This window comes from Protopterus annectens, chromosome 4.part1 (assembly GCF_019279795.1).
Source record: "Protopterus annectens isolate FY-2018-M chromosome 4.part1, PAN1.0, whole genome shotgun sequence".
In the NCBI taxonomy this organism is placed as follows: Eukaryota; Metazoa; Chordata; order Ceratodontiformes; family Protopteridae; genus Protopterus; species Protopterus annectens.
Genome location: NC_056734.1, coordinates 780,965,107 through 780,983,179, shown reverse-complemented (window position 1 = coordinate 780,983,179; position 18,073 = coordinate 780,965,107).

Here is an 18,073-nt window from a genome sequence, read left to right as displayed (position 1 = left end):
AACAACCAGTTATTATACTCCTTAATCCGCTTCTCCCTTGGTGTGCCTGCTGCCAGCAGATGTAGCATTTCTAAAGCTGCTACCTTCAGCCTCTTATCCTGGCATTGCTTTAGTGCTTGTCTTGCCATAGCTGTCCTCATCTCGTTTGGCTCCTTTACCATTTCTCAGTGCCTACCTGCACACAGCTGCTGAACATTTCAGTCACATTCTCATACAGCTTATTAGTCTAAACTCTAAACCAAGTTTACTGTAGCATAACTGTTCCTGTTTCATTATCCTAGCAAGGTGTGACTATTGCTTAAAAGTTTTAATGATTTTAATCTTACTGATGATTGGCTCTCTATTCTCCAAAATTGTTCCCACTGTGCACACTGGATCCGCTGTTATACTTCACTTCCATTAATGTGTCACATCCATTAATGTGTTACTACCCCTCCTCCACGCACAATTTTTCTTTCCTGTTGCAGAACACACACATTTTCCTGCTGTCCTTCTCATTTATCTCTTTCCCTCTACAACAACAGCCCTCTTTCTCACTTCTTGTTTACCTTTCCTACAACATCTCTGACTGTTGTCTCCATCTCTTCATATTTTCCTGAATCCCTTCCTTCTCCTCTTGCTCTTCCCTTGTCTATTCCCTCTCCAGCTTCTCCTGCTTATTCCTTCTCTCCTTAGTTGTGCCCCTAGTTTCCTTCTGTTTTCACTACTCCTCTGTCATCAACAAATTCCCAGTGATTCTCTACCTGACCCAAACCATTTGCTGACTCCAGATATATACTCTGCCTGTTCCCTCACTTGTCTCCCCTAAACACAATCACCTTCTCCCCCACTCCATGTTGATGTCTGACTGCCTCATCTAAACCCCTCCTCCTAATCTCTTGGCATTTTTGCCTATTGCATTAATCCAGAGTTCCAAGACAATACTTTTGAGTTTCCATGCCTGACAAAGAATCACAAAGTCCTCTTCTACAAAACACAAGTTTAACACATAGAGTAAAAAAAAAAAAAAAGAGAGAGAGAGAGAGAAAGAGAGACCAGTTATTAATGCTAAAGTGTGATTGCAGGTATTCATCTATAACCTGGCTCTGCCAAAGACTACGGCAGAGTAAATGCATCAGGCAGCCCAGCAAAAGCTTACAAACTTTAATTTAGTATAGTCATGGATTGCACCCTTACACCAAAGACCACAGCAGAGTGAATACAGCAGCCAATCCTGGAAAAGCTTATAGACTTTAATTTGGTGTGATGAGAATTTACTTGTTCATTTTGTTGTCATCTTTGTCCTGCTCTGTTCAAAATGGCACCAAGTTTAATGTCTCTTTTATGCTTGGCCCGTGCTTTGTGGTTTGCTGTTGGTAATTTTTCAGAACTAGAATCAAAAATAGCCTCCACTACCTCTCCGCATCGTAATTTTTTCATCCCCTTCACTCTGTAATTAATGAGCTACAATCCTACTGTAGCAGGCATCTGGAACTTTCTTAATTGCTCTTTCCGGCTACTGCATTTGTGAATATTCTTCTTGGACTGTATACGCAGTTCCACTCTCTGCAGACTCACTGATAACTACTTACTCATTTACTATTGTGTTTTGTTTCCATTATTGCTTTTATTCTACTATTTTAATACAAAATAGTCCAAGATTTACTTTTAGCTTTTACACTAGTAAGCATCCTTAATTACTTACAAGCAAATTCCAGCAATGCCAATGCCATTGATTGTTTTTGGTAATGCACTGTCCTAAGGGGCTGGAACATGCCCCATTCATCCTCACTAGGCTCGGGCACACTTTTCTACCCTATCCTACCCTCAATTCAAACCCACCCATACTCCAACTACATTTATAATTCCTAAGAATACCCACTTCATGCCTGTAACCAATCATGCTCGTCACAGCTACCCTATTTACTCTGCCCTCTTATACAAAAAGTATATTATGTTACACAACTTTTTTTGGTCCTTCACTCCTCACTCTGTTTCATCTCCCTCTAAATTTTCTATCCCACCTTTAACAGCAGCACCTTATTTCATACTAATGATCACTCATTAAATTCTATAAACCTACTTTTCTTTACTATAGCTGTATTAGGCTGTCCCTTCACTTACTATCTGTACTTCTGCTATCATTTCTTGCTCTTGCCACACATCCAATTACTCTCCAGGGTCACTCAACCTCACTGTCACTTTCAGAGCACTAAACCTTAATATTGAATCACCCCCCTCACCCTGTTATACCACCCAACCTGTACTGTATCACGTTCCATACTTCCATTAATTACATATACACCAAAGAAGAACCCACACTACACAGAAATAATTTAAAGGTGAAACATAAATACACAAAAGTATTTCACTGCACACAGCTCTCATGCAAACTTGCTCAAGATGGCAATACAGATTTTAATCCTGGACCCTCTGTAGACACTTGTAACTCTACCACCTCAGCTATCCCTAATAATTCTCTTCCACTCAATCAAGGTAGCAGTCTTCTTTGATTAGCTAAATATTTTGAGCATCTACAATACACTACCAGACTTACATGCCTATATACTGTATCCTCATACAATACACTGCCAGACTTTCATGCCTATATACTGTAGCCTCATATACCCCTGACATAAGAATAACCATAGAAACCTGGCTAAAACAGGTACTAAAAAACAAGAACTTCTCCCCAGGCTACAATATAATTAGAAATGACAGACAAGATAAAAATGCTGGCGGTGTGCCTATCATATACAAAAAATACCCCTAGAAATTACTTGTTACCCCCTATGCTTACCCCAAATTTTCAGTACAGAAATAATTCTCTCTCTCCTGCAAATCAACAAACACAAGAGCATATCCATCACTGTCATCTATATCCCTCCTGAAAACAAAATCCCATTATTAGAAGAAATTCTGTACTGGATCTCTAATAATACCAAGAAGGAAACTATCATTGTAGGTGATGTTAATATTGACTAACTTACTTATGTTGCATTGTAAAGTGACAAGAATATGTCCATCAATCTCTTTGTATTTATCCAAATTATCACTTCTGCTTCTCAGATATAGAAATGCATTAACGAGGAGTCTAGGGATTCTACATTAGACTGGATACACACCACAACCCCTAACAAAATTAAAACTGTTGGCTTTCAATCCAACACCATCAGTGGTCCTCTACCGGCCTTTGCCATGAGACAATCTAATCATGCACATAAACACCTACTCTGAAATAGTTTGCATACGCTCTTCTCCTTCAATAATGACACCTTCATTAGCTACCTTAGTGAAATAAATGGGATATTCTCAAATAATTACCCTTAGACAATACCACAACTCATTACCAATGGATTCCTGTTACTTGACTGAATGTTTAGGTTAGCGAATACCTAAACGTCAATCTGGTAATACCGAATGCAAAACACCACGAACGGCCAATTTAATGCAGGGAAAGAATTCTCTTGGCCGTTATTGAATTTTGGCCCTTTTCCCACTGTAGAGTGATCTCAGACTTGGTATGTTTAGTTGGGGGTGGGGGATACCCCCCCCCCACATCAGGGGTGTGGGGGGGGCAAGTCCCTCATTTTATTTTGGTTTAATTTTTTTTTTTTTTTTTTTGCGGCCAAGGGAATTCATTCCCTAAGTTAAATCGGCTGTTCGCTGTTTAAATTTTTCAATATTACCAGGACGACATTTAGGTATTTGTTAACCTAAACTTTCGATCGGGTAATATAGACGCATTACCAACATATTCCTCAACATACTAAACAAACTAGCTCCCATCAAATCCCAATAAATCTAATCCAAACCCACCACATGCATCACAAGAGAAACCACTCAACTCAACAAAAGAGAAATAAAGCTTGGAAAACGTGGTCTACTGACAAAATGACACAGAAATGGCAATATTTTAGATAGCTTAGGGACCTTTTAAAACTAAAAATCAAACCAGACAAAACAAAATACTTTTCCAAGCTCCAGGACAACCACCAACAGAGCACAATCATAAGACTACTATACCTAGGTCAAACTACCACTCCATCACCAACTATAACAACTGGGATGCTATAGCTACCCAGTTCAATACACATTTCATACATTCTGTTCTCTCCCAACTTAATAACAAACCACCTCTCAGTTTCACTGTCTCAAAGAGCACTAATAACCACCAAAATCCTTTCTCCCTCTGACTAGAATCTAGCTCTTCTATCAAATACACCATCTAAAACTAAACATTTCTGGCCCATCACCTGGCACTCTGCCATCAGAGTATCTCAAAATCACTGCAAATGCCATCACTGTATCTATACTCATAAACTGATCAATTACAGAAATTACATCCATTCCATATGGAAAAAATACGACATCATACCTCTACACAAGGGGGGGGGCATTCACTGACCCCTCCAATTACCCACCTACAGTCATTCTACCTACATTCTCCAAAATACTAGAAAAATGCACTAATTTCCAACTGCCATATCATCTTCACAATAAAAGTATCCTCTCCAGTACTCAACATGGTTTCTATCACCACAGCTCTACTTAGTTTTACCAAAATCTCAACAACAGCCTCCAGGCTGTAAAATAGAAATGAAATCTCTTCACCTTTCTCTCTGCCTCTGTTGTTGTACATCAGGAATCTATTCTTGTCCCCTTACAATGCAACATATTCACTAATAAATTTCACAGAGCTACCAAAGAAGCCTCCATAGTGCAATTCACAGACAATGACACTCTCATATGTACTGCACCAGGTCTACCACTACTCCACAAGTTGATGCAGGACTCCTTTTCCTCTACTGAGGCCTGCCCAGAGGACTACCAATTCCTATTAAATGCTGAAAAACAATAATAATAATGCTGTTTTTACTCAAACTCTCTATTAGCACAAAACTGATCCTTCAACATTACATCAGAAAATAATACAATAACTTAGAGAATTTCCAGTACAAAGCTTCTTGGCATCATAATTGATGATAACTGAAAATATGATCAACACATCCTTCAAGCCATCAAGAAAACACCAAAAAACTGAGCTTCCTCTACTGAAACAAACCCCTTTTCTCTGAATCTTCTAGGAATTCTTTAGCAACATCTTACCTTCTTTTTTACTTCTGTATGCAGCACCTATCCTGATTAATCTTAAACTCACTTTAAAAAATAAACTAGGGGGTTGCTACAATAAAATAGCTAAGCCTGCATGCATCTTACCAAACTGTTCACACTACTGCCTAGCACTTAAGCTCCTGCATTGGCTCAAACTACCAAACTATCTAATTAACTTAACTACTCCCATCTGCTTACCGCCCACAAAATAATACTCAAACACAACACCTGTCTATCCCTATAAAATATCCTGAAACACTTCTCTCCTCCTAGGAATCTCCACTCACAGAACAAACATCTTCTGAGTAGGACCAAGTCTCATAAAAATGCAGGCATCTCATTTTACTTACTCAGCCTGTTTCTAAGCGATGTAACTCTATCCCACCCATCCTAAAGCAAGACAGCATTACCACACATTTCAAACACAACTTAAAACAACAGCTAACTTCCTCATGGCTATGCTCATACTCCCATCCTGACTAAACTCACCCTTCTTTCTATCTTCCATTACAATTAATCTCTCTAGCAGTCATCCTGACTCTCTCACCTTTCTTATCCCATGTCCCTTTTTTCTCTTTCATTCATTCCCACCACTGCTCCTCCTTCTAACCTGCATCCTTAATACCCTCCTACTAATACCACCCCTTACTCAACTTGTTTCCTTACCTATCTACTGTTACCATAGTGTCTACACTGTCAATCTTCTTATGTTTTTCTTGATTATTCTGCTTATCAATTTGGCTCAGGTGACTGATTTTTCTATTTGATCAAACAACATCTTCGATGTGCTATTTATAAATATTCTATATAACATTTCTGAGATTAAACAACTGTGTCCATTATGCAGTTCAAATCACTTAGCTTTTGAATTTAATATAATAGCTAAAGCTTTCCACACAAATCAACAAAAGAGTATTTTGATATGTCTAAGCTGTTCAATCTGAATAATATTAATTAAATAAACTCTATGGACTTGAATTCCTCCAAAGTAAATAATGTTGTGAATAAATGGCAGGACTTTGAAAACATTTGTCTGGATATAAGAAATCAATAACTGACAATTTACTGAGTTCTACACCTCCATGATGGAATACTGGTCATGCAAAACTTCTGACAAAAAAAGGGTGAAGAAATGTAGGCTCTGGAAGAGTTTCCATAGAAATGATTTAAAATGGGCCCATAATTTAGTCTGCAGAAATTTAAGGGCCTCTTTGTGATTAGAAAAAAGTTAATTTGCAGATAATTTAATTAGTAGCCCTTATTTTATTTAAACATTTGTTGACCGGGACAGTCTGACTAGATTCCACAGAGCCTGTTTTCAGCAGAGGACTGGGGAGAAATGCTCCTGACGCATGTCTTTGGAATGTGGGAGGAAACCGGAGTACCCAGAGGAACCCACATGAACACAGGGAGAACATGCAAACTCTGCACAGAAGGCACCCCAGCCAAGAATCAAACTGGAGAACCTCTTGCTGTGAGGCGACAACATTAACCGCTGCACCACTATGCCACCCTTGTTCTCAGAAATGTTATTCTTACATTAGATACATTGGTAACAAGGTTAAATCTTTCAGACCAATTTCTGTCCAAGGAGAAGTGCTGAATGCTGGAGAATCACTGGCAAATTTTCTCAATGCTCACTTCTTGGCCGAAGATGCTACACTGTTTGATGATGTCTCTTGTAAGAATTTTACTAGAAGATAATTATGTGCCCAGTTTTCAATCTGACCCTTTTTCGTGCATCTTTAATCTGTATTAAACAGGGTAGTGATATGGGACCTGATAATATTCCAGGTGTTTTCTGGGCATTTTGCAGTAAATAGATTTTGTCTACTATCACTGTACTTGTTTATAATCTATTGCATTCTGGCATTGATCCTGCTAGTTGGAAACTTGTAGATCTAATTCCAATTCATAAGGAAGGCCAAACAAACAATATAGGTAGAGACATATCAGTCTTACTTCACTACTGGGAAAGAGTTCTGACAGGTGTCTACTTTCTTTGCATAATAAAGACTTTTAGGGATGTTTAACTGACTTCACTCAACATGGTTTGACAAACAAAATGCTCTACAATCACTAATTTAATTGAATTTTATGACCCAGTGACAATTGCCTTAGGCATGGGCATGTCTGTAGTGGTGGTCTGTTTGGATTTGTCTAAGGCTTTTGATAGTGTCCATCATTCTGCTATCACTGATCCATGTTCAGACACAAAATTAATCTGTACATTATTTGTTGGGTGGCTAACTGGCATCATGATAGATTGGAAAGAGTAAGGATAGGAAACTTTTTATCTAGTTGGGTTGGAGTGAGCAAAGCCCTCCCACACTAAGTTCTATGTCCAGTATTGTTCAAGCTGATAATTTCATTTATTCCTAAGATAGCTAATGTTTGGATGTCCAATAATGTGGACAATATTAAACTAGGTTCTGTTATTATATCAGCAGATGATATTGAACAGTTCAGTACTTACATATGTTTGGTGGCAGAATGGTTAGACTTAACTGGACTAAAAGTTAATAATGATCAATGCTCTACTTTACATTCTAGGAAACCAGTTGTTGAATATCAAATAAACTTAGGTCACCACGAGTTACAGAAATTGACATAATATAAGGATTTAGGTATTATTAAATGAAGTCATTTTAAGTATAGGACTAATGCCGTAAAAGTTAAAGCTAAGGCATTAAGAGCTATTGGCTTAATTGTTAAGAGCTTTACAAGAAATAACAACTGTCTTTTGAGGTTTTTTGTAACAAAAATGTAACCACCGAGTATAACATGTTGTTTTTCTCCTACAGGAAAAGTGATCTCCTGGTTTTAGAAGGTATTTAATGAAAATTTAAATATGTATCATTGGTAGAGCCAAATCATATCCATCTACACTGGAAAGCCTAGGCCTTGTTTCAATCAATTTTATACACCTGAGGGGTAAACCTTATTTGGCCTATAGGGAGGTCTGGAATGAAGAATATCAATCTCTACTAAATATTGAGTTGTTGAATATGAACAAATTATCCAGTGGTGCATATTTTACTTATAGAATGGAGGAATAAAGGACAGTCTTAAGAGCAAATTATTTAAAGCAGTCACTGGTTCAGCTGTAAAAACGGGTTCCTTTACATATTCGATAGTTTTCTTCTTTGCAGATATTCAAAAAGCAACTTGATACCTGGTTGGTTTGCACGGTATATACATTCATTGAAGAGTCTGCATTTTGAATGGCCTTTGGCCTTTACACAAGCATTAACAAACAACTGAACAATACCCTTCCACTCCTTCCGCTGTTTTCTCCTCCTGCTTTAGAGTCATCCAATCTCATTTATATCAATAGACATACTGAACCTATGTGCATTATCATTGCTCTTGTATCTCCAACTATTACACTTTAACATGTCTTTGACGTAACATTTAAGGTATATGATAAGTGTACTTACTATTTATATCTCTATGTAATATGCAAAGTAACAATTGTTTATTTTTTCACTGTTGTTCATTGGAAAATTTTATATGGAACTTTTCTTCTGGGCCTGCACTGAAACTGGAAACAGAAAGAGACTATGATGCTCTTGTTTTTTTCTTTTTTTTTCCCACTCAGATTTAACCAAGAAAACACACTATAATTAATCATGTACCTGGAGATTCAATATACTCCATGCACAGTAGGGTTATTGTGAAGCCTACACAGAGTTACATGTTTGCACTGTGAGCAGCAGTGCTAATTGTATATGCTTGCCACTCACTGCATTTAAATGTAAACAAGTGCGGTTATGGCCAGCAAGAGTGTTGCCCTCCAGGAAACCGTGTATAGCAACATGGACAGCAGTAGTCATGTAAACCTATTTACCTAGGGGCAAAGTAGGTTTGTGTGATTGCAAGAAATGCCACAATGATCACCAGGGTTATTTGTAAAGCAAGTAGATAGTTCCAACACATTACATAAAAGTGTATACATTGCAGACTATTGTGGAAACTTGTGTCAGTCATACTGAACAAAAGTTGTGTAAATGATCAGTAAGGGTACATCGGCTGCATTATAAATAAAATGTCTGGTGAAGTGTGTATATTGAAAATGGACACAGATGAGCTGTAGAAATGAATACAAGGGAAGAGGACAGGTGAAACATGGTAATGCACAGTGGATGAGGGCATGCCAATGAAGACAGTTATAACATTGGCAGTAATCACATATTGACATGATACAGTACAAACTGCACAGTTATTGTATATTATGTGACTGTCACACAAGGACACATATCAATGGAGCAGATACTCTCTGATATAAGCATCCTGATATAAACAATGGACAGGACATATGTCAGAGATGGTATATACAATAGAGGTTATGTGCATATTGCAAAGCTGTGCAAAATGAGTTGCCTGAATATGAATGTAATGTCATTATAGATCTTAACCAAGTGGGATACATAGTAATGGGCCCATGGACAACAGTAGACAGAAGCATGCACAATCAGGGACAATATCGCAATAATACCACCAGTAATCCTATGTCTTCCACATAACATATGTGATTGCGAATGATCATAGATGGTTCTGCAAGAACACACTTTTACAATTATTATGATTCGGCAGCAGTCGCTGAGGGGAATCAAGCACACCTCCCTCAGAATGTAACATCTGCTGGAGGTATTTGGTGGGACACTGTTACACCTGTTTTAGAAATAACAAGCAATCCTCACTAGTTGACAGGTGTACATACCACTTGGCCAACTCATAGGAGTGTGTTGTCCATATTGTAATTAACTTGTGTATTTGCAAGCATAATCAAACTAATCCCCCAATGAGTTTCCTTCATTTATCATGTCCCTATGGCTGTGGCATCAGTCTTTTGTGCGTCTTGATACTGTATGCATTTTATCAATACCACACTTGGATTCAATGATTGTCCACAATTTGCAGCCCTCCACAGAGCTGATTGGAGAAAGGATTTGTAAGTCAATTTTGATGTCTGACACTTAAATAATGGATTGGAAAGGGCCTACCACAGAGTCCTGAGGTAGACCTGGTCAATGAACTCTAGACAGAGATTACTTCACACTATGCATCATATTTCTCTGTCACGTATGTGTTCCAGTTGTCTACCCACTTGGTGACATAGGTGTTTATGGCCACTAGTGACAGTTTCTCTGAAATACCTGACTGTTGATTTGTGTCAAATGTCTTGGCCAGGTCAAGTTACACAAGGTGATAGTGTTGTCATCATGCATGCCTTTGGTAACCTTCTTGAAGACAGTGAACAGATGTAACAGATGTGATGTAGCCTGAATAAATCAAATATGGGTTTAGTACACAGTTGGGATATTACTTGTGTTCTTTAAATAAGGGCAATGCTGACTCCTTGTCCTACATGAGAGATGAAGAGAATCAGAATGGGTGCATAACTCCATGCATTAGGTGATGGTCCCCCATAGTCAGAAGGATGCATGTTGCTGTTCACTATTCTTTGAGAATATAGGCTATCTTGAGGTTGTGTTGACGTACAGATCCAACTGTGTCTGGTAGGTCAGGTTTTAAGTCACAATATAGGCAACCTGCGATGATGTCAGGGCTCATTGCTTCTGTGTTATTAGCCATAGTAAGCACCCTGCTGAGAAAAAAAATGAGTAATGTTAGTATGTATACTTTGGCTGATGAACATTTCATATGTAATGGAATAAATGATTTTCGACAAGACCTTTATACAGCCTTAGTCCTTCATCACATTTCACATACTGTTGCTATTCACACAGTCGTACAACTGTACCAATGTCACGTACTTAGATCACTTGCACAACATATGCCTATATGTGTTTCCTGGGTAAGCAGTGTTTGAGTGGCCTGATGTCATATTAGGACACATTAGAGAGCAATTGTCTGTGGTTCATGCAGAACATTTCTCAACACAAATGGCAATAGTCACAAAATGGTACTGCTGACCACCTCAAAATCCATTGGTGTAGCAACACATCTGCACATACAATGAATTCCACAAGGTTGCAATTGCATCAAAACATGTAATACATTGGTTGTGTATATCACAGCATAACAACAGCCATGTGTATGTGACAAGACTAATGTTGCCATGTAATCAATATGAATTGGTATTGATGTCAGTCACAGAACATTTAATGATGGTATGTAGAAACATGCACACCTGTACCATACTGCAAGTGTCACTGTGATGGTGGGATGTTAACTGTGTAGAAGATTGATGTATTCCACTACAAAAACACATGTCCTAATATGACAGCAATGTACATAGTAGTATATCATACCTTGTAAACTGTTCTCAGGAGGCATATTACTACAGTTGTTATAGAAGATGTATGTACTGCAATGGCATCAATGGCCATAAATACATTAACTTGCATCACAGATTGTAAGACCCTTTTGTAGCCATGCTGTACATCCACACCTCAATATAACACATCAAGTCAATGATAGCAACAATGACATTTCAACTGTTCATAGGGTCATAGGATATTATTAGGCTAATGGCCAACATCACATGAAATCCTAGCCATTATTATACCCTACAAAAATTCTTATATCTGTATTATGAAAGCCTATCAGCCATATGTATATACTTTGTTTGATTGTATTACATCCTGCCACAGTCTATATGGGACATGTGCACCACACCATGACTGAATTACTACTCACACATGCAGTTGTCTTGAGATGGCTTGCAGAGGCTCATGAAAGGACTCTGCTTCATGATGTGTGCATGCATATTTGACATGAGGACATTCTTCGCTCCTCTGCAGGAAGGATATCATGTGACCAGTGGAAAAAGGAGGATGGTGGATGCACCAGGCTATGCAAAAGGTTTTCCAGGTGGTAGTAAAATGAAGAATAATTCCAAAGGTCATACAATGGCCATAACATACTAATGACAACAACACACACACACACACATACAAACACACACACACACACTAGTAGGCTGTGCCTGATTTGAACATTACACCTGTGTAAGTATAGAATAAGAATGCCATGCAATGTCACAGTAGCAACACCACATATGTATGACAGTAACACTATCACATTGCCATAACATACTAATGACAACAACACATACATACACACACACACACACACACACACACACACACACACACACACACACACACACACACACACACACACACACACACACACACACACACACACAGACACACACACACACACACACACAAGTAGGCTGTGCCTGATTTGAACATTACACCTGTGTAGGTATAGAATAAGAATGCCATGCAATGTCACAGTAGCAACACCACATATGTATGACAGTAACACTATCACATTGCATTTTAAGGAGTAAGATAGCATCAGTGTATGCTGAGCAGAACATGTTGTGAGAAGTGGAGGACATAGATGTGGGGTCACATTCCTGTGTAAAATTGTCTCAAAAGTGATAGGTATTTGTACAGATATGTTGCCTGATGTCAGATTAAAACCCCTATATGTGTAGGTAAAATAGTTTGCAAACACAGTAGTTAACGTTACTGCCACAACACAGGTTTATCTTGAATACTGTCAGAGTACATGTTATACAGGATGACATAATCATTGTATGCTGCAATGAGATGTGTGGAGTACGGTTTAACATAGCTGTGGACTCACATATAGCTCTAAAATTGCCACAATAGCGAGTGTTGATAGCGTACACAGTTGACTATAATGAGAACTACCTGTTTACACAGCACAGTACTTAATGCAAGCACCACAGCACACATCTGGCTTTTATAGTGTCAAACAACACGTTATAGCGGATGACATCTGCAGTGTCTGAGATAATAAGATGGCAATAGCTCTGTCTGACATGCTGGTGTAAAATCCTGTCTAGAATTTCAACCAACAAATAGAAGAAACAGCAAAGCGAACTGCACAAAAATTTAATAAACAAGTCCAAGTCCAACACAATGTCCTTCTTTAAGCGCTTTTCGTTTGTTCCAAGTAAACAAACTTCTTCAGAAGTACTAACTAACACAACTACAACCAATTAATACAGAAAAGTGCGGGAAATCAAATCAAATTGATAATTAAACAATTAAAAAGGGAATGTTACATACCTTAAAAGTGATAATATAAAAATATTTTTTAAACTTGATGAAGTATGAAACATTGTGTATCAATTGTTTGCAGCTTTCATATGGAGGTGTATGCCTCTGGTGTATATATTGTTAAAAAACATTTTTTTAAATATTTTTATATTATCACTTTTAAGGTATGTAACATTCCCTTTTTAATTGTTTAATTATCAATTTGATTTTGTTTTCCCGCACTTTTCTGTATTAATTGGTTGTAGTTGTGTTAGTTAGTACTTCTGAAGAAGTTTGTTTACTTGGAACAAACGAAAAGCGCTTAAAGAAGGACATTGTGTTGGACTTGGACTTGTTTATTAAATTTTCTTATAGTTCGCTTTGCTGTTTCGTCTATTTGTTTGTTACTTCTAAGTTTGTTGTGCCTGGTTCATTTTATTAGAATTTCAACCAAGTGAACACACACACACAAGTTGACTGCAGTGAGAATAGAACCCCCCAAAAGATGGTAATAGCAATGTTCCACGTGCTGATATGAAATGGTCTCTTGAGTTTCAACTAACTGAACAAACACGCACAAATGCAAGCTGACCACAGTGAAAACAGAACCCCTACCTAAGTATACCTACTAGGGAATGCAGTATTAAATGCAGCTGCCACAGCACAAGTCTGTATTTTATAGTGTCTAATAACACTTTAACAAAGGGAAAGAAATATAGGAATGGGCAAGAGGGAAGTAGGAAATAACCATTGCTGTCCACTTCTTCAACAGTATAAAATGAAAATGTGTATAGAATATTAGCTGAATTTGGACTGTCACCTTAACAAGAAGGGGTGACAACAGGGCAGTCATGTTGTATAGCCAGTTGTACTGAATCAAGTGTGTTGAGATGACACCTGTGCAAAGTATAGAGCTATTTATGGGGTGATTTTTTTTGTGTGGGACAGGTGCCCATTTTTTTATTTTACTTCAGTAAGAGAGGAATGTTGGCTAAGGGATGTAGGTAGGAAGCAGATGCAAACAAACAGAACAAACAAGATAAGACAGGGACATAGCTCTCAACTGTCCAGATTTTTGCCTCATATTTTTGGTCTGTTCATCATAAAACTTGTGGTTCTCTAGCAAATCAATGAGGACTGAATTCGCTAAACAATGAAAGGCATTTAAGTTTCAGACTTCATATCATTCAGAAAATGCATGGTAACACTAAAGTTTTTTATTCTAGCAACTTTCTAAGTTAATACAAACAATATTTCAAATCTGTCCCTATTTTTGCCTTTGTTCCTCCATCATTTTTGGCCTTGTCCAGATTTTTTGTGCTAAGAATTTAAGAGGTATGAACAGGGAAGGTGAGGGACACAACAGGTTGAGGGACACCATGACTGATGTTAAGGTGGGGACAACAGATGCCCATATCTGTCAAAGATGGGGACAGTGAGAATCTAGTCCTCACCAGCATCATTGTCTCCTTACTCTGATGGTTGTTGGAGTGCTTGATAGTTTCTCCTACAGACCAAAAAATAGAGCATCCTCTCCATACAGCTTAGATGTGCACCAATGGTGCTGTGCACAATCCTGCACACCAATCCTGGCAACTCCTGACGGGTGATAAAATCCCCATGTCTGCCAGTACTCCCAGAGGGTATTACAGCACCAGCTGCCGGGGTAGTACTACCTCATGTGGAGGGCTTGGGTAGTGCAGAGACAGTGCTGCCAGGTTGTGTCCCAGATGTGCTGTGCGTCAGTGCAGGAGCAGGTGGAGAGGGGGCAGGCTGAGTCATGGGGAGTTGGCCTACCTCCCCCTTGCTGTAAACCGTTTTGTGAATTGTCAGAGATAGATGACAGGGAAACATTTTGATGATACAGACAAAAATAAAAAAAATTAGACAATGGTTGGATTAAGAAAAGAAAAGAGATAATTAGTACCATCATATGTAAGATACAATGCATTATCACAATAATTATGTATTTATCTATGCATTTACATTTAATTCTACTTCTTAACAACTACATACTCTAAGTAATGATTGCTCAAAGTAATCCTTGCAATGTGCACATATTGCACATATGCTTGGTTAAATTATACAGATTAAGTTAAAAGTAGTGCATTTATGCCACCTCTGTTGAAATTAAATTATGCAATATTTTTAAAGGAGCTTTATATTTGTTTTATATTTGTTACTTATGGTATTTGAACCCACAACATCTGACTACAGTATTACACTTGACTACAGTGTGGCTTATGCTGCAGACTGAAGCATGCATGCTTACTTTTATAGTTAAGATATGCATGTTTAATTTGCTACTACTGTACAGGAGAACAATGCTAGCTAAAATAACATCTATGTTGAGCTACATACATACCCCATGCTCCCCTCAGTCTTTCTAGATGCTCAGCATGGGCTTCCCTGTTCACAAGAATGTCCTGATTAGCTGTGTAAGGAAAAGGAGAGAAAAAAGAGAAGAGCATTATGCATACCAGTCTTGACTGTATGCAGCTTTCTATTGAATATAAATTCTGCTCATCTATATACTTACTCAACTGTGGGATATTAGCTGTCCTAAACTCATCCAGCCACTGGTTGAGTATATCACACTTGCACCTTTTGAGGTCATTATAGTGATCCCTACAGTGTTCTCCAATGGGTGGAATGCCAGTCACAATGGAGACAGCCTTGGTCAGACTATTACATGTCTCAGTCTCATAATTGCACTGGAAGCCTGTATAGTCCCCCTGAGACAGCATTCAGTTGTGGCACTTTACAAAGAGTCCAGTAAAGATTCTGGGGATCTCTAAACCCTGAACTGTGCACCTTCCATTCAAACTCCAGACATGTCCAATAACATCAAACAGCAACAGTTAATAGTGCTTTCCCACCAGTTTGTGTTATTGGGATTTACTGCTAGTGCACAAACCTGAACGATTAATACCAAAAAAAAAAAAATCAAGGACAAAGGCTTAGAATCAGATATACTTATATACATAAAACACTGACAACATTGACTTATAAAGTTAATAGAATAAGAGGGTTTTTATTACTATACATTTTGTGATGAGAAAGAAGTCTAGTTGTAATTACTAGGATCCTGTACTGACTTTATATCTCACCATTTTAGCATAAAGTTAAAAATTTATGAGGTAAAGGTAAATAGTTAAAGGTAAAATCTGAGACATCCATGAAAATTAGGAAGGTGTTTGCCTTACAAACACAAGGTACAGGGTTTGAATATCACAGGGGATAACTGGCTAGGCTTAAAATGGCTCGCAAGGGCAGTTAGCCTATGAACCTATGAACCTATGAGACATATGACCAAGGCACAGGGGACTGTTTTAGGCTTAATCAAGGAATATGATGCAAAAATAAGATAAAGAGCATAAGCAGTTTAAGTACCAAATATTGGAGCATACCAAAAATATCATACAGTGGATCTTTTCAAGTATAGAAGAAAATAAGGAAGTAATGGCATCAACAAGGGTAATCCTGATAAAAGAAACTTTGGGAGATTATAGTGATCTTTCTTGTTTAATGCATTATTGGATTTTAATTGTTTTCTTTGGTTACATAGATATTCATTCTGATATAGATATTCATTCTGATAGCTACACCAACTTCTGAGGTTAGGTTGTAGGTCTGTCCTTGCTATCATCTCAAATATGTCTCAAGGCAGGGCCATTGTGTAACAATTCTTCTGGTTATCCTATGTTGAAAACCACTAATCCAGTGTTTTAGCAGTCTAAAATGAAGGCTGGCATTTTAATATTTATCTACGGATCATTTAAGGATATTCTTATACATTATGAAGAAGACCTCACTCCACACTTTAGTCCTTGTACCTGTAAACCAAAGATTACACCTTGCTAGGATATAAAGTCCATTCACAGAGACATCTGTACACACACACACACACATACACACACATGCACACACACACGCACACACACTCAGGCTTTCTCATTTCTCAAAGCTCAGGTAATTATTCCCATTTGCCTGCACTTGGCAAAATATCTGAATACATATTTTAGGGTCAGAATCATTCCACAGTTTTGGACGGCACAACAGATAGTTATAAAAGATTATAGAAAACAAAAAGCAAGGACAAATTAATCAAGTTGTTAACACTGCACAAAGAATACAAAGCTATGTAAATCTTAACTTTGCCAATAACCTTATTCTTATATGCAGCCCTCATACTTTCTTCTGTCTTTACATGATACATCCTAAAATATGTAACATCCACCTGAAAATTTAAGGGACCAATAAACAACATTATTTACTTAAAAGCAAACAATAGTAATGGAGGCTTGCCTTTCCTTAAGCGGTTTCTACTCATAAGAAACCCTCCTGTGAAGGAAGTTGAAAAGAGAATGATGCAACTGAGTCTGCTAAAAAAATAAAGTATTTCCGTTGAATTCATGTCACCAGTCTTCATGATGGGCAGCATTTATAGTTAACCTGAATGCAGCTGTGGTACCTAGACAAAATCATGGTCGTATACTGAACTAATAGGAAGTTTAGAGATGTACATAATCTGAACTCTTGTACTGAAGTAGATTCCATAACATGCTATGCTTTGGGTAGCATGCTATGCTGCACAGTAACACCTTGACTGATCCTGTAAGCGACCTTTGTGAATCTTCAAACCACATTTGTTAATAAATCATGTAGGCCCATTTTACATTGAAAATGCATTTTATTTTTACTGTTCTTGTTGTTAAGTCACACTCAAATCTTACTCCTTATTTTCTGAAAATCTCTAGCACACCACGACTGCATGCTTTGAAATATTGATTCAAGCATGTGCGAATTCATATTCATTATGTCAGTAATGATCTCCATCCATCTTAGCCTCTGCCATTCCTTCTTTTTGTTGCATTTGATCTTTCCCCACTTCAGTGTCTTCTTTCTCTATTGAATCCTATCTCATGTTC